The following is a 22,162-nucleotide window of genomic DNA, read 5'->3' on the forward strand; positions in this document are numbered from 1 at the left end:
GACTTCTGCCTTTTTGGGTAGCTTTAACCACTAGAAACAATTTACCGGGTAGAGTGAATCCTGGCCTTGGCTGGAAGGTAAAAAACGAGTCATCTGAGATCTTCATTGTTGCAACTTCCTTCCAAAGCCTGAAGATTATAATAATGCTACATTACATTAAAAATGTCAGTTTGCAAGGTATAAACTGAAATCTCAAAGATGACCAAAAATAGGAACAATCAATGTTGGAGGGCTTAGGGAGGAGAGGGACATACACACTCTTGGTGGGGTGTGAATTAGTTCAACCCTTCTCAATCTCAGAGTCGTGGTGAGGATCAAATAACATGGCATATGCAAAGCGATTTTGAAAATTAGAAGTGGCTACTTCACACAATGAATAGACTTTGGACCTGGATTCTGAAAGGGAAAGAAATAGAAAGGGAAGAAGTATTTATAACTACTATGTGCCGGATGCTACAGTAAATGCTTTTTCAAATACCTGCAAGGCAAACAGTATTCTTCTCTTTTGCCATCTGTAAAGCAAAGATCATTAAACAGAGGCTGGGACTTAGCCATTTAGACAGAGAGATAATCCTCCTTTGGTAATGGAAGAAGTGCACAGCCAACTTCTGCCGTTTCTTAGTTGGGCAAGTCACTTAACCTCTGTTCATTTCAGTTTCTTCATTTGTAAAATGAAATAAAATGATTATAACACCTGCTTCCCAAAGCTGCTGTGGGGATCAAGTGAGGTGTAAGATTTGGAAAGCACTTGACACAGTGTCCCGGCACATGGTAAACACCAGAAAAATCAGTCAGCATTTCTAAGCACCAACTATATGCCAGGTATTTTGCTACGGTTAAGGATACAAAAGAGGCAAAGTTTCCACCCAAAGGAGCTTACAATCTAATGGGAAAATGACGTGTAAATATATGTATACAAGCGATCTGCAGATAAATAGGAAATAATGGACAAAGGGAGGGCATTAAAAGTCAGGGGTTGGTAAAGGTTTCCGGTAGAAGGTGGGATTTTATTTGGGACAGAAAGGAAGCCTTAGGAGGTCAGGAGTCAGAGTTGAAGTGGTGAGTGTCCCAGGGATTGGGGGTTGGGGGTGGGAACAACCAGAGTTGTGCCCAGAACCCAGAAATGGGAAATCTTATTGATGAAACAGCCGGATGCCCAGTGGCACTGAATTGAAGCTTATCTGCTGGGAAATAAAGTGTAAGAGGACAGGAAATGTAGAAGGGGCAAGATGATGAAGGGGGGGCTGTAAATATCAGGGAGCATTTTGTGTTTGCTTAGGGGCAATAGGGAGCCACGGCTAGGGTGGGAGTGACTAAGTATGGAAATTCCTTGCAGCTGGAAGGAGGACGTATTGCGGTGGGGAGGGACAGGCAGACCCGGGAGTGGGAGGCTTCTACGTCCCGGTGTGAGCCCACGAAAGTCGGTGTGGCAGGGCCAGAGTGGTGAGGGGCTATTACAGAGCTAGTGGAAAGGAAGTCCCAGAGCCCCTGGCAGCGGCTAGGACGCGGAGGCTGAGCCGCGGTGGGGAGCCTGCGGGCCTGGAAGCAAGGACTGAAAAAGGAGGAAGAGGTAAGGGCTTGGGGGGAGATGGGAATTTTGTCCTGGACATATGCACCGGACATCCTGAAGGGGGCGGGTCAGCGAGTGCCGCGGCGGAGCCTGGAGAGTCCTCGGAGCTGAGGGAGCGGTCTGGGGTGGGGTCTGGCGGGGAGCCGGGGCTGCTCTCGGGTGGGCGGGAGGACAGCTAGGGAGGGCCATCCAGGAGCCAGGAACGAGAGGCCCGAGAGGGCCGAGGGGAAGGGCCCCGGTTTGGCGGCCGCTTTGGAGAAGGCGCTTGGGGTTCAGTGAGGAGGTCGGGAAGACCCCGAGGGGGCTGAAAGAGGAAGCAGCGATTGAGCTGCTGGCTTTTGGAGGAGCAGAAAAGAGCATGGAGGGAAGGTGAAAGGAAAGCCAGGGGCGTTTTAGTGGGCGCTGGCCAGGAGGGGGGCAGACTGGAAAAGTGGCTGATGGCGGACAGACAAGATGGGATGACGTCACCAGAACCAGCCGAGGCCTCTGCCTTGGTGAAGAATAAGGCTTCTGGGGAGGGGGAGAGGAAGAGCAGAAGGGGGGGGGCGCTGCTCCGGAGGAGGGGTCGGAATGGCCCAGGGGGAGGGAGAGCTGGTTTGCCCAGCAGCAAGGAGCCCCCGGAGGGGGGGGTCGCGTCAGCTCGGTGGGTTAGGGCTGGGTCACTATGGCCGCCTTTGTTCTACTGCATCCGCACAAAGCCCCGAAGGGAGGGAGGGATGCAAGGCTAAGCCGCGAAGCATCATTGGCAATTGGATAAGGAGGTAAAGGGTTCTAGAGAGGATCCTAAGGTCCAGGAAGTCTAGGCGGGGAGAATTTTGCTGGGGGGGGGGGGTTGAGGGGGGTGGCCAAGGGGAGGGGGATCATCATCGAAGAGAGGGGCTGCTGAAAAGCCCACTGACTGGTCAGGTTAGGGGCTCGGAGAACATGGTCAAATGGAGTCTATGCATTCGGAATGAGTGTGTGTTTAACTGCTATTGTTAACAAATGCGCTTAAATCATGTCTTCCCTAAACCCTTCTTGTACTATAGTCAGCACCACATTTCACACTGCACAGCCCCTGGCCTCATCCCTGTCTCGTCTGTTGCTCATTTTTTTCTAAGTGGTGAGCCGAGGATGCCTGGGACCATCCCATTTGTTGTTTTTCTATCCCGCCTCCCTCCTATGCTGAGCCTGGCTATTATACCCTTAAGTCTGTGTGCTCCCTACCCCCTCTCTTTTTCCTCCTCTGTCCCTCCCTCTTTTCCTATTTGCCCTCCTCTCCCTCCGTCTCCCCTCCTTCGTTGCTTCCATCATTTTTTCTTTCCTTTGTCTAAAGAACGGTCCCTTTAAAGAAATCTGTCCCTCCCTCTCCCCACTGCCCCCCCTCACTTTCTTTGTCTCCCCTCTCCTTCTTTACTTCCATCATTTTTTCTTTCTTTCTTTTTTAAAGAGGCATATTTCTGATGCTGATATCAAGATTTGTTTGTTGAAAGAATAAGTATTATGGAATAAAATGAAAAGTACCAGAGCAGAAACTCAAACTGAAATTTGGGATTGGCAGGGTACCAACTCCCTGTGTGACTCTGGGCAAGTCCTTTCCCCTCTTTTAAAAGCTGTTCTCATTCTTCACCTTCTGTTCTCAAAGTCTTGTTTCAGTTATGGTCTTCATTCTAAATACTCCTTCCTCTCTAAGATGATCTGCTCTGGAAGCTTTTCCAGCTCTGGCATTCTATGGCCCAGTTTTTCAGATCCTTATAACTAACATTCCATGTTCTCTCTTCTAAAGTCCCTTTGAACACTAATATTGTGTTCTAGGTGCTTTCCCACCTTCAGATTCCAAATTCTGTGTTTTATCTAATGTGTCCAACCCTGGGATGAGTCCATGTCTCCAAGCGTGTTCCAGTTTAACAAAAAAAGAGTTTGCAATGCTTCAGTTCAGTATAAAGTGTTCGCAGCTGTAGTGGAAAGAACTGCTTTCTCTTGTTTTCAGAGAAGAATAAAAAGAAATCTTAAATACCAAGAAGACAATGCCTTGTTTACATTCGAACTTGGCTCCCAAATGGGAAAAATGAGTCGGGCTAAAAGGCCATCTTGCTTCTCGGATGTGTCCCTTTAGTTAGTTGCGGGGTGTGGGAAGAAACAGAATGGGAAAGCTGTCATTTCTACCTGTTCAGCCATCCTGTGTGTCTTGCAGTAAAATACTGAGGAAGATAAGATATTTAAGTCTAAATAAATAGAAAAGGTTGATTGAAAACCTTTGTTCCTTTACAGGAGCAATTTACCATATTTGATAAACAGTATGGTGGATAGATGATTCTCCAGTCAAAAACCCGAAGCACAGCCCTGAATAAAGGCTGTGTGTGACTCTTATGTGCAGACACATAAGGCCTCTGGTCCTCAGTTTTCTCATCTACAGAATGGCTGCACTAACACTTGCATTATTTGCCAGTTTTTGTTAGGAAAGTATTTTGTAAAATGTACAGAGAAAGGAGTGGTCTGTGAGGATACCACCTGGATCTTTCACTTGGCTGGGAGCTGTGTGGTGTATGAAAAGTCAGAAGGTTCAAGGCCCAACTCTGCCTTTAGTGCCTTATGTGACTTAGTGTGAAACCATTTATCCCCTTTGGAGCTCCATTTCCCCATTTTTAAAATGAGAGGGTTGGACTAAATGATGTCCCCTGGATGCAAGAAGATAAAATCTCCACCTTTGGGAAGCACTTAGATTATGTCAGAAAGCAGAGACCAAAGATGCAATGAGGGTGCTGTATATGGTAATAGCTAAAATGCGTGTGTGTGCTTTAAGGTTTGCAAAGTAATAGACAGATATTACCTAATTTTATCCTTAGAGCGATGCTGAAAGGGAGATGCTATTCTCTCCATTTTGGAGTGTAGGTAACTGAGGCAAAGACAGGTGAAGTGACTTGCCCTGTAAGTGTCTGAGGCTGGATTGGAATTTGGCTTTTCCTGTCCAGATCCACATTAGCTACAGGAACCACATTAATCTGAATCTGGAAGGCTGTAGATGACAAACCTGGCGGTTTAATTGTCTGAGCACAGCTTCCCAATTACCCAGAAAGGAGTCCGAGTATGGCAGCTATAAGAGATTGCCTCTGTGGTTCACGGTGATCCATCCACAAAGAACTTCAGGCTGGGCTTTCCAAGGAAACCGGAGCTCAGAGGCAAAGGGCGCCCCATTCTAGTACAATTGTGGGTAGAATGGGGAGTTGTGACCTGGTGCATAAAAAGTGCATCTTTATGCTGTTGGCATAAAAGGAAGGGTGAATTGTCCCAGCCTCTGGAGAGTGACCCCATTCCTCCTCTCCACCGCCTCCCCCCCCCCATCCTTGCAGGGTCTCGTTTAGCAGTGACCACCAGAAAAGCCGAGTGTTCTTTCTCTTGGGTTAAACACCAGATGCCGGGGATTTGCCTTCCAAGCATGTGTGACGGGAGTCTGAATCCCGGCTGGAGGGAGTGGGCGTACCAAGGTTGTTATGGCGCCGCACATTTTGGACTTTCGGGAGGAAAGCTGGCGGGCAACGAGAGGGTGCGCCCGGCTCGCCCTCCTTCTTTGTGCTTCTCAGTGTTGTTGGGGACCAGGGGAGCCACAAAGCCCGTGGATGGTTCTCAGCAGGAGCTTGCCTCAGAACTCCCGACTCTAATCTAGGAGCACAAAGCAGGCAGTCTGCATTAGGCGCGCCTCTGATACGCCGCCGTATTGTTCGGTCTCCAAGACTTTGGTCGGAGACCTTGCTCCCACAGAGGTCCGAAGGTGCAGTTCAAGGACCTTCTCGATGGGTGGATCTTGGGAGGCGGCAGCCCCCAGCCCGGGGCAGCCCGGCCTGGCGTACCCCCATCGAGGAAGGCACGAGCAAAGCAGACGTGCGCAAGCTCAGAAATGGGAGGCGAGGATCCCCTAAATGCGCTCCCCTCTACATGTTAATGCGGACCCTTGCCTGTGGCGGAACCGCTCGGGCTCGTGTCGGCCCGATGGGCCACGGCCGGCACCTATCTCGCGTCCACAGTGATGACGTTTTGGTCCCCGGCATGAACAAAGACCCGCCACCACAGCCCATCTCCCTTGGGAAAGATCAGAGAATCCCTAAGGATTCTTAATTCTCCCGAATGGTAGCATTACCTGGAGATTCCAGCCCTGAGGCTGGTGTTTGTCCGGGTCGGGTTCCCGAGACACAGGGGAGAGAGGAAGGGGAATGGGTGCAGATGGAAAGCGTTTCCACGCCTTCCTGGGGTCTCCCCCCGCAGCCGGGACTCCACAGCGGGACTAGCCGTACCCGGAGGTCCGGCCGGCTTGTCCCTCAAGTGGCTGCCGGTATCCCGCTGCAATCCACCGTGTAATCCACACTCCCTCCCGCGAGGGGTTCCCCCCTCCCCGCAGAGGTCCTTAAAGCCCTCCCCACCCCCTCCCACAGTCCGTGGGGTGAGGGGGCCGCCATCGGCTGGGGCCCATCCTGTTGGGGGCAGTGCGGCGGCTAAGGCCAGGCCGGCGGAGCCCAGCAGGGCCCTCTTCACTGATTCCTCCGGCGCGAGTGAGGGACAAACGGGAAGGGAGGAGGCTGGGGGAGAGCCAGGGGCAATGCTTCTGACCACGCCAGGGTTCTGTGACCCGGCCACGAGGGGTTGCTTCCGTGATTCTGGCCTCAGACACGTACTGTGTGACCCTGGGTAAGGCGCCTAACCCCGCTGGGCTCCGTGTCCTCCTCTGTAAAACGAGATGGATAAGGAAATGGCAACCCCCTCCCCACGCCCCTCTCCGCCCCAGTGTCTCTGCCCAGAAAACCCAGAGGGGTACGCCACCGCAGAACAACCAACAATAACATCATAAGGATAGGGGCTCTTCCCAGCCCCAGTTAATGACAGACGTCTCAGACATTTTGATTTTAAAATGAATCGATGAAAATTAAATCAGTTGTGGATTAGTTCTGTTAAACATTATTTAAAATTTTAAAATAACGTTTTCCCCAGATTATATATAAAGACAACCTTTTTAAGGTTTCGAGTTCCCAATTCTATCTCTCTATCCCCTCTTCCCTCCTTGAAATGGTATATCCTATATTACATGGCTTACCCTGTGCAGTCATGTACATGTACATGGGGAAGAGCCCCCCAGCCCCAGTTAATGAGAGAAGTCCCAGAGATTTTGATTTTAAAATGAATCGATGAAAATTAAATTAGTTGTGGATTAGTTCTGTTAAACATTATTTAAAATTTAAAAAATAACGTTTTCCCCAGATTATATGTAAAGACAACCTTTTTAAGGTTTCGAGTTCCCAAGTCTATCTCTCTATCCCCTCTTCCCTCCTTGAAATGGTATATCCTATATTACATGGCTTACCCTGTGCAGTCATGTACATGTATATGGGGAAGAGCCCCCCACCCCAGTTAATGAGAGAAGTCCCAGAGATTTTGATTTTAAAATGAATCGATGAAAATTAAATTAGTTGTGGATTAGTTCTGTTAAACATTATTTAAAATTTTAAAAATAACGTTTTCCCCAGATTATATGTAAAGACAACCTTTTTAAGGTTTCGAGTTCCCAAGTCTATTTCTCTATCCCCTCTTCCCTCCCTGAAATGGTATATCCTATATTACATGGCTTACCCTGTGCAGTCATGTAAAACACTAACGTATTAGTCGTTTTGTGCAAAAAAGCTTGAACCCCCCCAAAAAGGGGGAGAAGGAAATTAAGAACCGGCAAGCTTGGGTCGGTATTAAGAGTCCATCAGTTCTTTCTCGGAGGATAGATAGCATTTTTCATCACGGGTCCTTCAGAAATGTCTGGGATCACTGTACGCTGAGAACATGACGTCATTCCCAGTTGTTCATTGTGTAATATGCCTTCTGTGTACATTTCACTGGGACCTGAAAAAAGAAATCCACATACTTAATGGTACTACGGATTTCTCTTATCTTCTCCCCTTCTTTCCTTTCCTCCTGATTTCTTTCCTTTCCCACTCTTCTTTTGACCTCCAAGTTCCTTTTCTTTTCCCTCCTTCCTTCACCATTTTTCTGTTGTTGTTTTGTTTTTTTTATCCCAGTCTCTGCAGGGTATTTTTTATCTGTTACCTTGACTACACTGGAAGAATACTCTGTAGTCTCTCTACATGGTAAAAACTCCTCGGAGAAGCCCCATTATATAAAAACTTGAAAAGGCTATATAAATGTTAGCGCAGTGCTTCCTTGCGTCTCTCACCAAGCTCTCTTCAGAGGCCATGCTTAGGACATACTTGTTGATGTAGGAGTTAGGGAAGTATTTTGGGGCCAAAATGTATTTCTAAAGCCTGGGAGTTTGCAAGACAAAAGAAGGAATTCAAACCTGGAGGGTGGAGTATTATTCTTACAACAGAATAGAGAAAGGTTCCGACTTGAGCCTCTTGAGTCCTGCTGTAGTTTTTTCCATATGAGATAAATAAATTAATAGTAACTTGATGTGATACAAGTGCTCAGGAAAATAGAGGTGTGTTTGTGCATAGAGACACCACATACATGTGGCAGGGTGGTTCTTAACACAGGACCCATTCTCCCTTCAGGTTGTCCCCTTCTTGGAGGTTTCTCAGAGGGACAAGACACTAGAGAGTTGTGGTTTCTTGAGCAGGGCCACAAAGGCAGTGAGTGTAAGAAGCAAAACTTGAACGAGGCGTTTGAGATCCAGTCAGCTCTATCCACATCACACTGTCTTTCAGATTTCTCTGATATGGCATAATTTTGGACATTTTTCACTTATTGATAGTTTATGTTCTTTTGACTGTTCTTTGCTCATGTCCTTTGACCTTTTGTCTTTTGAGGACTACATATTGAACTTTAAAAAATCTACAAGGAATTGATATAAATGTGTCAGACTTTTATCAGATACTTGAGGCAATGACTGATGTATGCATATGTATAATACGATATATATAAATACATGCATATAAAATGGGTTATTTATTCAAAATCTTTTACATTTTAAATAATTGAGATGTTTTGGCTAATTTTTCTCTCTTTTTTTCCCTTACACATAATTATGAAGATATATCTTTCATGCCATATTTAGTCTTTTATGTAGTTGGAGTTTGTGATACATGTTATAAGATGATCTAACCTATTTTTTCAGCAAACTGCTTTCTAAGTTTTCTAGTAGTTTTTTTAATCAAATAAGATGTTCTTTCCCCAGTAGTTTGTATTTATCTAATATTTTAATGTATAAAATATTTACTTCATTCCAAAGATTACTTTTCCATTTTTTTAATCCAGGTTTAGAAAGTTGAATAATCACTATGTAGTTTATTTTGAGATCTATAGCAATAAAACCCTATTCATTCTTACTTTAGTTTTCATTATGTCCCTTAATATTCTTGACCTTTTATTTTCCAAATAAATTCCTGTTATTTTGCATAATTCTGTAAAGTATCATTTTTTAATACCCCATTATGTAAATTTATTTTTATTAAAACTTTTAATTTTCAAAACCTTTGTATGGATAATTTTTAACATTAACCCTTGCAAAAACTTGTTTTTGAATTTTCCTCTCCTTTCCTCCACCCCCATCCCTCCATGGCAAGTAATCCAATCTATGTTAAATATGGTAAAAATACGTTAAATCCAATATAGACATACATATTTATGCAATTATCTTACTGCACAACAAAAATCAGATCAAAAAGTAAAAAAAATTGAGAAAGAAAACAAAATTCAAGCAAACGACTACAAAAGAGTGAAATCCTATGTTGTGTTTCACACTCAGTTCCCACAGTTCTCTCTCTGACTCTCTCCATCCTAAGACCATTGGAATTCGCATTAGTAATCTCATTGTTGGAAAGAGCCATGGCCGTCGTCCTGTAATACTGATATTGCCGTGTATAATGATCTCCTGGTTCTGCTCATTTCACTCAGCATCAGTTCATGTAAGTCCTTCCAGGTCTTTCTGAAATCATCCTGCTGGTCCTTTCTTACAGAACAATAATATTCCATAACATTCATATACCACAATTTACCTAATCATTCTCCAAGTAATGGGCATCCATTCAATTTCCAGTTTTTGACCACTAGAAAAAGAGCTGGCACAAACATTAGCACCTACAGGTCCCTTTCCTTCCTTTATCTCTTTGGGATATAAGCCCAATGTAGCACTGCTGGATCAGAGGGGATGCACAGTTTGATAACTTTTGGGGCCTAATTCCAGATTGTTCTCCAGAATGGCTGGATGCATTCACAATTCCACTAACAATGCATCAGTGTCCCAGTTTTCCCACATCCTCTCTAACATTCATCATTATGTTTACCTGTCATCTTAGCCAATCTGAGAGATGTGCAGTGGGACCTTAGAGTTGTCTTAATTTGCATTTCTTTGATTAATAATGATTTAGAGCACATTTTCATATTATTAAAAATGGTTTTAATTTCTTTGAAAATTGTCTGTTCATTTCCTTTGGCCATTTATCAATTGGGGAATGGCTTGAATTCTTATAAATTTGAGTCAATTCTATGTTTTTAGAAATGAAGCCTTAATCAGAAACGTTGAATGCAAAATTGCTTTCCCATTTAAGTATCTTTTTAATGATTTTATTTGTATAGCTCTAGAGCTATTGAGTAGTATACTATTTTTTCCCTAAATTGGAATTGTGCATCTATTAACATTAAATATCTATTTAGTTTTCTTGTTTATTTTTTCCCTATCATTTGACATTTTATTCTTTTATGGTATATAAGTGATATGGTCAATATACGCCTAATAAGTCAAGTCAACAAGCCTTTTTCAAACACACAAGTCCTAGAGATTATACTAAGTACTGAGGATATAAAGGTAAAAATAGCCTCTCCTCTCTAGGACTCAGTATAATGGAGGAGATAACATGTACAAATAAGAAAAAAAGGAGAATAAATTGCAGATAATCACAGAGAAAAGGTGTTAAGATTAAGGAAGAATGGGAAAGGCTCTTTTCAGAGGGTGAGACTTTGTGACACTTAAATAAAATCAGATCTGAAGCAGACTTTAGTCCAGGAAATTAACCATAATGCTATTGCATTATCCCAGGTCTGTGGTGATAAGGGCTCACATTAAGATAATAACAGTATCAGTTCTTATCCCCTCAGCATTTTAAATGAAATTAAATTAACTTCTAAACTGAAAAAAAAAATTGTCATTACTGCTAGCAATATAATCCTCCCATTCAACTTCCAAACTCTTAGACTTTAAAAAAAAAAAAAAAAGCCACTCTTGAGAGGCTGGAATTCTCTTCCTGGATCTGCTACTAATTAGCTGGATGACCTTGAACAAGGCATTTGTCTGCTCCTCAGATCCTCTATAAAATGAAAGGATAAACTGAAAGCTCTCTGGGTTCTTTCCAGTGGGAAAATTCTGTGAGGATCAGAATAATTTACATTTTCTGTAATGCCCTAGAGATTTTCTGTTACCTCTAGGGATAAAGGAAAATTTGCCCATTACTACTGTAGACTTTGACAATCCTATTCGCTCCTGTGGCCATTGCTCAGTTTCTTTCCCCTGAGACTTTGCTTCCCTCTAGGGCTGGATTTGAAATTCATAGTAACTGCTATCATTAACTAAATTATCTCCAAGACAGAAGGAGAATTTGTTCGCCCCAAGCAGATGGAATACTACTGCCCACAAGAGCTGAGAGAACTTGTATTTGAGAATAAGTGCAGGATTTGGTCAACCACCTGCACTTTCATCACCCACTCGCACAATGTCATGTAAACTGAGAACCCTATTCTCTATTGACATTTAATCTGTGCCTCAAAGGAACACATTATAGACTATAAACACTGGAGAAAATGGTCACATTTTATAGAATATATTGTGACCAATTATCTTGTCTCGTGAGAGAAACTAGAACATAAGAAAAAGTATTAGGAAGCCCTCATTTATATAAAAATAATAATAGTTCCCACTGGAATAGCAATTTAAGGATTACAATGTGTTTTAAACACATGGTCTCATTTGATCTTCACAACAAACTGTGCACTGGGGAGGGCACACATCTGTTTTACAGATTAAAGTATGTTTTTCTCCCTCTAAGTATATAATCTGGGGCAAGGCTGTCCTCTTTTTGTCTTAGTTTTAGCATTTTTTTTAAAAATAAGGAGTGCCTTATGCAGATATAGTACCTATCTTAGAAGCAAGCCATACATCCAAATTAGTCCCCATTAGTGGTGAAAAAAAGTAAAGGAAGAGAAGAAAAAGGGGAAAGAAGAGAAAAGGAGGGAAGGAATTGATTAGTAGAAACAGTTAAGAACTTAATCTTGCAGGCAGACTCAGGAAGGCTTGGTAAGCTCCTGCCTCAAAAAAAGTCTTTCCTTTAAGTATTAGAATATCATATTGCTTGAATGATGACAAATGAAGCTGAAAAATAGAAGTAATCCTATCCATATATTCCTCTGACCTTATCAATTACCGATATCCTTATATAGGGCCCCATTACTGCTTAACAATATTCCTGAAATTACTACTATGTCTTACCCTATCCGGGTTCTCCTCCTCCTAATTTAATTCATCCTTTGTTTTTTTGCCACAATAATCTTGCTAATGTATTTCGCTTTTTTACTTACTATGCAGGTAAGTGCTGTTCAAGATTTTTAAGCAAAATTCTCAAATTTCTTTTCACAGTTAAGGTCTTCCACAACATGAAAGTACTTTATCTTTCTCATCTTTTTAGGATTTCCAATACACTCTTACCCATCACCGCAGTTGATGTGGTCACTGAATGGAGTCATAGATGAGACATTAATGTATAAAGAAGTTATCCATGCTCTGGTCCCTTTATCAGGAGTCAAGAAAGGGATGAGAGTTTGGCTGAAGATACAAATTGGGTATTCCTTGGGGGGATTTAAATACCTGAGCTCAGAGGAGCTTGAAGCAGTGTAGGTTTGTGACTGTCCTAAATAAGACCCCTTGGGGGCTTCAGAGGATTTTTTCCTCTCCCTTCCCTCTGCCATGGTTCTGGGCATCTAGCAGCCAATTGGCCAGAGGGAGGATGCCAGGTCAGAGTTGGAAGTCTTCCTTCTTCAAGATGTGGATGGCATTTTCCATCCTAAGTCTATTGGAATTGCCTCGAATCACCGCATTGTAAACAACCACCCTTTGAGTATTATAGCTCCAAGTGATCTCAAAAATCATCTAGCCTAATTTTGTCATTTTATAGATAAATTAGAGTCCAGAAGAGTGAACTGATTTACAGAAGGCATTGCAGCCAATTTAATGACAAAGGCAGATCTAGAACATGCTTGCTGCCCGGTAAGCTTGCCATAATACTATTGAGTGTTGCGTTCCAGCAAAAAAGAATGGATCGATGAAACTTTTTCTGCTACTTCTTTAATCCTCCCAAGGTAAGAGTATTTTTACTTTCATTTCCAAATCGTACCTCAAAACTTTGTCTAATTGTTTTGCATTTGTTTTTATATAACTCATTCTCTTCCTCCTTACCGTATCCTGTGTTACATATATTTTTAGGTGTGACCTGTGCTCCTCACTCCCCTCTGCCCAACTAGATTGTGAATTTTTGAGGGTAAGTACTCTATTTTTTTTAACCTTCATCACTTCATTGTACCATAGGGTTTTCAATATAGTAGACACTTAATAAATGTTTAATGAATGGTTCAATCTATTTAAGAGGAAATAGTATGGTGTAAAATAAGAGCCTTGAATTTGTAATATATTGGATGGGAATTCTGACTTTGTTACTTGTGTGATAGATAATGGCATAACATTTGGGAATTTCCATATCCTCATCTGTCGAATGGGAGGGGGGGATGAATTGGAGAGGATCTCTGAAATCCTTTGAGTTCAGAATGTCCATTCATTTTGTTAATGATATTGAAACTGTCTCTTTTCTGTAATAGAAAGCTGTTCTCACGCTGGTGATGAAGAGGAAGGAGCCATACTTGGAGCCAGAAGGCTGAGGTTCACATCCATTCACATCCTGGCCCATAGGTGCCCTCCAGGGGGTCCTGTTAATGTGGCTGGGTTTCCCTTTCCAGTCTGTAGCATGAGGACGCTGGACTAGATCTAGGACTCTTTGGGTATCATGGATTTGTCTGAGGGTCTGATGAAACCTCGGGATCCCTTCTCAGAATACGTACTCTTTGTTGCCTGTATCATAAGGCAAGGAAATGCTCGATTTCAGTCACAGGTCAGAATAAAGGATGGTTCCCCCCACCATTTTCCAAGATCCTGAAGACCCCCCTGGAGTGGGACAGAGCACGATGTGGAAAAAACTCCTCTGAGGAACTTGAGTGCTTTCGAACAAATTCTAGAGAGGCAGAACCTGCAGAACCCAACCCCACAAACCAGATTCAGCCACAACAATACAATAACACAAGAGGCTGAGGAAGCTCTGGGGGTAAGCTCACAGAATATTAGAGCTGGAAAGGCTCTCAGAAGGGAAACACCACTACTGATGGAAATCCGAGGAATCATCCAGCCTAAAGGGCTCATTTTAAAAATTATAACTTTTTATTGACAGAACGCATGCCAGGGTAATTTTTTACAACATTATCCCTTGCACTCGTTTCTGTTTCGATTTTTCCCTTCCCTCACTCCATCCCCTCCCCTAGATGGCAGGCAGCCTTATACATGTTAAATATGTTATAGTATATCCTAGATACAATATATGTGTGCAGAACCGAACAGTTCTCTTGTTGCACAGGGAGAATTGGATTCAGAAGGTATAAATAACCTGGGAAGAAAAACAAAAATGCAGATAGTTTACACTCATTTCTCAGTCTTCCTTCCCTGGGTGTAGCTGATTCTGTCCATCATTGATCAATTGGAACTGAATTAGATCTTCTCTTTGTCAAAGAGATCCACTTCCATCAGAATACATCCTCAAACATTATCATTGTTGAAGTGTATAATGATCTCCTGGTTCTGCTCATTTCATTCAGCGTCAGTTCATGTAAGTCTCTCCAAGCCTCTCTGTATTCATCCTGCTGGTCATTTCTTACAGAACAATAATATTCCATAACATTCATATACCACAATTTACCCAGCCATTCTCCAACTGATGGGCATCCATTCAGTTTCCAGTTTTTAGCCACCACAGATAAGGGTGTCACAAACATTTTGGCACATACAGGTCCCTTTCCCTTCTTTAGTATCTCTTTGGAGTATAAGCCCAGTAGAAACACTGCTGGATCAAAGGGTATGAATAGTTTGATAACTTTTTGGGCATAATTCCAGATTGCTCTCCAGAATGGTTGGATTCGTTCACAACTCCACCAACAATGCATCAGTGTCCCAGTTTTCCCACATCCCCTCCAATATTCATCATTATTTTTTCCTGTCATCTTAGCCAATCTGACAGGTGTGTAGTGGTATCTCCAAGTTGTCTTAATTTGCATTTCTCTGATCAATAGTGATTTGGAACACTTTTTCATATGAGTGGAAATAGTTTCAATTTCATCATCTGAGAATTGTCTGTTCATATTCTTTGACCATTTACCAATTGGAGAATGGCTTGATTTTTTATAAATTAGAGTCAATTCTCTATATATTTTGGAAATGAGGCCTTTATCAGAAACTTTGACTGTAAAAATGTTTTCCCAGTTGTTGCTTCCCTTCTAATCTTGTCTGCATTAGTTTTGTTTGTACAAAGGATTTTTAATTTGATGTAATCAAAATTTTCTATTTTGTGATCTATAATGATCTCTAGTTCTTCTTTGGTCACAAATTCCTTCCTCCTCCAAAATTCTGAGAAGTAAACTATCTTCTATTCCTCTAATTTATTTATAATCTTCTTTATGCCTAAATCATGGACCCATTTTGATTTTATCTTGGTATACAGTGTTTAGTGTGGGTCCATGCCTAATTTCTGCCATACCAATTTCCAGTTTTTGCAGCAATTTTTGTCAAATAATGAATTCTTGTCCCAAAAGTTAGTATCTTTGGGTTTGTCAAACATGAGATTACTATAGTTATTGACTATTTTGTCCTGTGAACATAACCTATTCCACTGATCAACTAATCCGTTTCTTGGCCAGTACCAAATGGTTTTGGTGATTGCAGCTAAAGAGCTCATTTTAGCTTCAGAGGAGAAGTGGGGAGTTCAGAGAGAGATAGTATCCAGAAGGCCATGGGTTCTGAGCCCAAGTAGAATCATGTTACTAATTTTTAGCATTCCTGGCACAACACGGCATATCATGGTCACAATGCACATTCTTTGTAATCTATTGTTAGATTTTGGCTGGTATTTTCTTACTTTTTTGCATCCATATTCTTTAATGAAATTAGTCTATAATTTTCTTACTTTTTTTATTCTTCCTGATTTAGGTACCACCTTACTTATTAAGTATGCTTTCATTTTACTTGAACATTTAAATTTCTCGACATATAATTGACCAAAATCACTCCTAACCATTCTTTTGATTTCTCTCTTCATTGTGGCATATTCACCCATTTCATTTTTGATGCTAATGACTCAGTTTTCATTTTAAAAAATCATGTTAACAAATGGTTGATTTTATTGGCTTTTTCATAAAACCATTTTTGAGGTGTATTCAATGGTTTTCTTTTATTCTATTTTATTAATCTCACCTTTAATTTTTAGGATTTCCAAGAGGGTATTTCATTGGGGATTTTTAGTTTGTTATTTTTACCAGTCTGCTCTTTATCATTTTGTTGATTTCCCTCAGATCACTGCTTTTGCTATCAAACAAACATTTGGGGAGGTTGTCTCCTTATTATCCTCTTGGTATCAAGGTTAGTTACTGAGGTGATGGTGAATTCTTCAACTTGAAAAGGCCACCAGCCAAGACGAAGCTGGAGGGGCCTTGGAAGCCCAGAGCCACAGCGGATGAACCAAGTCTCTGATATCATGGGCCAGCTTTGCTGAACATGTCACACCAAGGAATCTTTGCTTTCACTGGCACCGAGCCGTCCAAATGGGGAGCCATCAGTACCACAAATGGAGAAATTTTGGATGCTGCGCTAAGTGCCCTTCCCTTGGCAGGACACTTCCTAGGGATGCCCACACTGAGAGAGGCTTGCCCATGTTGCCAGAGCTAGCTCAGTGTTTGGACGTCTCTAAGGGAAGTCTGGGAGAGAAGACTATCAGACGGACCTCCAGCTGAAGGTCCGTTATGTGTCGTTGTGCCGACCACATTGTAGCATGCCCATGAAACCTGGCCGTGAGCCAGTTCTGTGCCAGGAGACAGAATCACTCCATTTGATTCAGGATGCCCTGATGGGATGAGGGGCCGGACCCTGGTCTCCTGTCTCAAACTAAACTGCCCAGCACGCCAACTCTTCTGCAGAGAGCACACCTCTGGGGGCTGGCCACACTGTTCGGATGCCAAATGCACACTTGCCAAAAAAGTTATTCTGTGGGGAACCCCACAAGGCAAGCCATTGGAAGATGGTCAGAAAAAAGAGTCCTCTCAGGGACTCTCTACAGAGACCTTGAATGACATGGGAGACACTGGCACAGGAGTACCCAGCACAGTGCCCTCATCAGAGGGTTGGGCTCTAAGAGCAAAGCAGAACTGAAGTAGCCCCAAAGAAATGGGGGAGGTACAAAATCAGAGATTTCATATGGATTATGGGTGTCCCACCTGTAGCGGCAGTGCACTGGTATCAGTCTGATGTGCTACTGTCGGACACACGGGAACTGGATTCTAACATAGGGACGTCACTTTGGGCCTCTTCGAGAAGGACCGCCAGCGTAGAACTTGCCTAGTCATTCCCCAATTAATGGGCATCCCTTCAGTTACCAGTTTTTTGCCACCACAAAGAGAGATACTGTAATATTTTAGATCATGTAGGTTCTTTTGCTGTTTTTGTGATCAGCTTAGGAAAGAGACCTAATAGTGATTTTGTTGGGAAAGAAGGTATACATTTTTGAAACCATTAACTCCAAAATGCCCTCCAAAATGGTTCGATCAACTCACAGTTTCCAACAGGGTTTTAATGCTCCAATTTTTCCACATGCTTTCTCTTTTCCCTTCTATTTGTTATTTTTCACTTCTGTTGTTTTAGCCAATCTGATTAATGTGAGATGATCTCAGTTGTTTTAGTTTACATTTCTTTAATCAATGACTGAGAGCAGTTTTTCATATGATCATATGTAGTTTGACTTTTTTTAAATTAAAAATTGATTGTTATAGAAACAATTTTCAGGTGAAGAAATTAAAGCTACTTTTAGTCATATGAAAAAATTCTCCAAATTATCATTGATTAGACAAATGCAAGTTAAGATAATTCTGAGGTCCCACTACACACCTCTCAAATTGGCTAAGATAACAAGGAAAGATAATGACAAATGTTGGAGAGGATGTAGGAAAACTGGGACCCTAATACATTGTTGGTGAAATTGTGAATGGATCCAGCCATTCTGGAGAGTAATATGGAACTGTGTCCAAAGGGCCACCAAACTGTGTATACCCTTTGACCCAGCAGTGCTACTACTGGGCTTATATCCCAGAGAGATCTTAAAGGAGGAAAAGCCATCTTCCAATGGCTTGCCCTGTGGGGTTCTCCACAGAATAACTTTTTTGGCAAGCGTGCATTTGGCATCCGAACAGTGTGGCCAGCCCCTAGAGGTGTGCTCTCTGCAGAAGAGTTGGAATGCTGGGCAGTTTAGTTTGAGACAGGAGCCCAGGGTCTGGCCCCTCATCCCACCAGGGCATCCTGAATCAAATGGAGTGATTCTGTCGCCTGGCACAGAGCTGGCTCACGGCCAGGTTTCATTGGCATGCTACAATGCGGTTGGCAAAAATGTTTGTGGCAGCCCTTTTTGTAGTAGCTAGAAACTGGAAACTGAGTGGATGCCCATCAATTGAAGAATGGCTAAATAAATTATGGTATATGAATGTTATGGAATATTATTGTTCTGCTAGAAATGACCAGCAGGAAGATTTCAGAAAGACCTGGAGAGACTTACAGGAACTGATGTTGAGTGAAGTGAACAGAACCAGGAGATTATTGTACATGGCAATAAGAAGATTATATGACAATCATATGCAGTAGACGTGGCTCTTCTCAACAGCAAGAACAATTCCAATAGACTTGGGATGGAATCATTTGTATCCAAAAAGATGACTTTGGAACTGAATAGGGATCACAACAATTATTTTAACCTTTTTTCTTTCTCATTTTTTCCTTTTTGATCTGATTTTTTTTGTGTGTGCAGCATGATCAATATGGAAATATGTTTAGAAGATTTGCACTTGTTTAATAGAGATTGGATTACTTACCATCTAGGGGAGGGTGTGTGGGGAAAAGAGGGAAAAATTTGGAACACAAAATTTTGCAAGGGTAAATGTTGAAAACTATCTGTGCATGTATTTTAAAAATAAAGTTATTTTTTAAAATTGCTTATTTAGATACTTTTGATAATTTATCCATTGAGGGATGACTTGTATTGTTAAACATCTGACAAAGTTCTCTGTATATTTGGGAAATGAGCCCTTTATCTGAAAGACTATAAACTTTTTCTCCTAACTTTCTACTTTCTATCTAATCCTGGATACACTGGTTTTATTAGTCCAAACCCTTTTTAATTTACTACAATCCAAATAATCCATTTTATATTTCACAATGCTTTCTTTTATGCATTCATAATTTTTCTCCTATCCATAAGTCTGATAGATGACATGTTTCACATTCTTTTATTTCCTTATATCTTCCTTTATATCTAGGTGATGGATCCATTTTGACCTTCTTGGTAAATGGAATAAGATATTGGTCCAAGACTGCTTTCCAATTTTCACAACAATTTTAACCAAATAGTGAATTCTTATTCCAAAAACTTAAATTCTACAGTTGTCAAAAACTATACTATAATTACTATAATCATTTATTACCATGAATTGCATTTCTGCTCAGTTTTGACTCACTTTTCTATTTCTTAACTAGTATAAGTACCAGATAACTTTGATATACTTAATGTTTTATAATATAGTTTAAGATCTGGTACTGCTAAATCTTTTTTTCTCCAGCATTTTCTTTTGTATTTTTGATGTTTTGTAGCTTACTAAAATTTTTGATGATTTAATTGGGATAAGTAGGTTAGTAGAATTAGGTACAATTGTCATTTTTCTTATATTGTCTTTGCCTGCCTATAAACAATTTCTCTCCATTTATTTAAATCTGACTTTATATAAAAGGTATTTTATCATTTTACTCATGTAGTGTTTTATTTTAAATTGTGGCAGGTATATGCCTAGTTTTTTTTTTTTTAAATGTCATGTGTTCTGAAAAAAAAAGGTAAGTTTTATTATCTCATAGCCCATTCTGAATCTTTCAATTTTTCTGTTATTCCTTGCATTTCTAATACAATACTGAATAATCTTGATGACTATAGTTATACTTGTTTCAACTCTGATCTTATTGGGAAGGATTGTAGCTTTCTCCATCACAAATAAAGCTTACTGATGGTTTTAGAGGGTTATCATTTTAAGATAAAATCCATTTATACTTTTGTTTTGAAGTTTTTTAAAATAGGAATGAATGCTGTAGTTTGTCAAAAGCTTTTTTTTTTTTGCATTGACTAGTATGATTCTTGTTATTTTGTTATTGATATAATCAGTTATTAATTTTCCTTATATTAAATCATCTCTGCATTTCAAGTATAAATCTCAAGATCACAATGTATACTTTTTGTAAGATAGTCTTCTACATAGTATTTTATTAGGATTTTTCCATCCATACTCATCAATAAAATTAGTCTATAATGTTTTTTCTCTGGTTTTGATCTTCCTTGTTTAGGTATCAGCATTTTATTTGTTTCATAAAAAGGAGTTTGGTAGAATTCCTTCTTTGCCTATTATTCCATATAATTTAATATTGGAATATAGTTGATCTAGATGTTGGTAGAATTCACTTGCAAATTCATCTAATCTTGATACATGTTTTCTTAGGAAGTGTAATTATGTAATGTTTGGCTAGCTCTCTGGAGGTCCTCCAAATGGGCCTTGGTTTCAGCAGAATAATTACCACAAGAATAGTCAGGAATAAAGTCCAAAGTCTTTGTCTCCTTCATAGTCTGTCTCCTTTGCCTAGGCCAAGCTAGTTTTCTAGGAGACTTTCACATGGGCGTTGGTCTCAGTGGAGAAGGAGGACAGGCCAGCCACCATAAGAGTCTCTGTCTTCAAGTCTCTTTGAGTCTTCCTCTAGGTCTGACTCTGACCTCTTAAATACTCTATTATAGTTAAATCCTTTCATCATACTGAGTATAAGCCAATCATTATATCACTAGGAAACCATTATTTGTTGTAAGATAAAATCAATCACAAAAAACTTGAGAACCGACATGCTAAACTAGACAATCACTGTCTTATCAATTCCACTGAGTTAACACCTTGTAAGAATCCTTGCCTCAAATATATTTCTCCAGAGTTCTGGCCCATTATATCTCCTGTTTTCTTTTGTTTCAGAACACAGGTTGATCATGCCTTCCCTTACTTCTCAGAAAAGGGGGTGAAACACCAAAAAGGAGGTGATCATGCCCTCCCTGACATCTCAGGAAGAGAGATGAAAATACCAAAGGGAAGTGGGGAGTCAAACCAGATTTGTGGGTTTCTGAAGGGTCTCACTTGAAACAGGTATACATAAATACATCAGTATCGGAGGTATTACACAAGCACATAGGAATATAACACAGGTTAGTAGTGATGTAACAAACAACATGAGGAATTACATATGTCCATAAGTCTTAGAAGGAAGGTATATAAATAACAATCACACATACACCTCCTTCAGTGGCCAATAAATAGTCCAAAACCAATCTATTGTCCATCACTTCATGTGTCAGGGAATCCGATGATTGCTGTGGGTTCTGAAGTTCTGTAATAGTCTCATTATCAGCCATGCTCTTTCAATGTCAGATGTTTCTTAGGTCTTCTCCTTTGTTTCGAGGTTTTTTTCTCTTTTTCTGTTTCTTTCAAGGGGCTCGTTGGCACCCATCTGATTTCTTCTCCATCTGTAGAGAGACAAGCAAACCCTCTCTCCCAAGCAGTTAACCTAACTGGTCCCTTTTATTTACCACTTTCTGGACTTCTCATCACCTGGAGATTATCTTGGAGCTGCTCGAATTGGACACTGCCCTTTTGTTGGGTTAAAAAACCTGTATTCTCCCCAATTATAATCCCTTTCTCCCATCAGATTGCTTTTTGGCTGATTGATCATATCAGGGTACTGAATTTCAAAAGACTCTCTGGGTGTAAACTCGGATGCCATCATGGCCCACCTGTTTTTTGAGCTGGGCCCCACCTCTCATTTCCTTGGGTCAATTTACATTTTGAGGCCCAGTGGAAGCCCTTGTAGCATTTTGTACATGGGGTTTTGGGTCTTCTTCTCTCACCCTGTTTTCTTACTCCATCTCTATGCCTACATTGAATTTTCAGCTGCCCTACTTTACTACACTGAAAGCATTGACGAGTCTCTCTAGAAGTCTCTTGCCAAGAGGGACCCTGTCTTCCCATGTTCTGCATCATAGTCTGGGTATAATAAGCATTTATGCCCACTGTGGCACAGCATCTTATGATCTTCTCTAAAGGAGCATTCTTGTGTAGTCCTAGTATAATTCTTCTACAAACCTCATTAGCATTTACTCTAGAAAGTTGTTTTATCATAATTTCTGTAGCTGCATTTTCTCCAATAGTTCATAT

At 41.1% G+C, this 22,162-nt stretch overlaps 1 protein-coding gene across 1 annotated transcript in view; it reads left to right on the forward strand.

The window, feature by feature from the left end:
- Positions 1-1,368: 1,368 nt before the first annotated feature.
- Positions 1,369-22,162, forward strand: part of ZNF518B (zinc finger protein 518B) — a 45,959-nt gene continuing 25,165 nt past the window's right edge. Inside the window, exon 1 of the mRNA XM_051966534.1 lies at positions 1,369-1,570. The gene's annotated coding sequence lies outside the window, so the exon portion shown is untranslated. The remainder of the gene's footprint in view (positions 1,571-22,162) is intronic.

The sequence above is a fragment of the Antechinus flavipes genome, chromosome 6, assembly GCF_016432865.1.
Source record: "Antechinus flavipes isolate AdamAnt ecotype Samford, QLD, Australia chromosome 6, AdamAnt_v2, whole genome shotgun sequence".
NCBI lineage: Eukaryota > Metazoa > Chordata > Mammalia > Dasyuromorphia > Dasyuridae > Antechinus > Antechinus flavipes.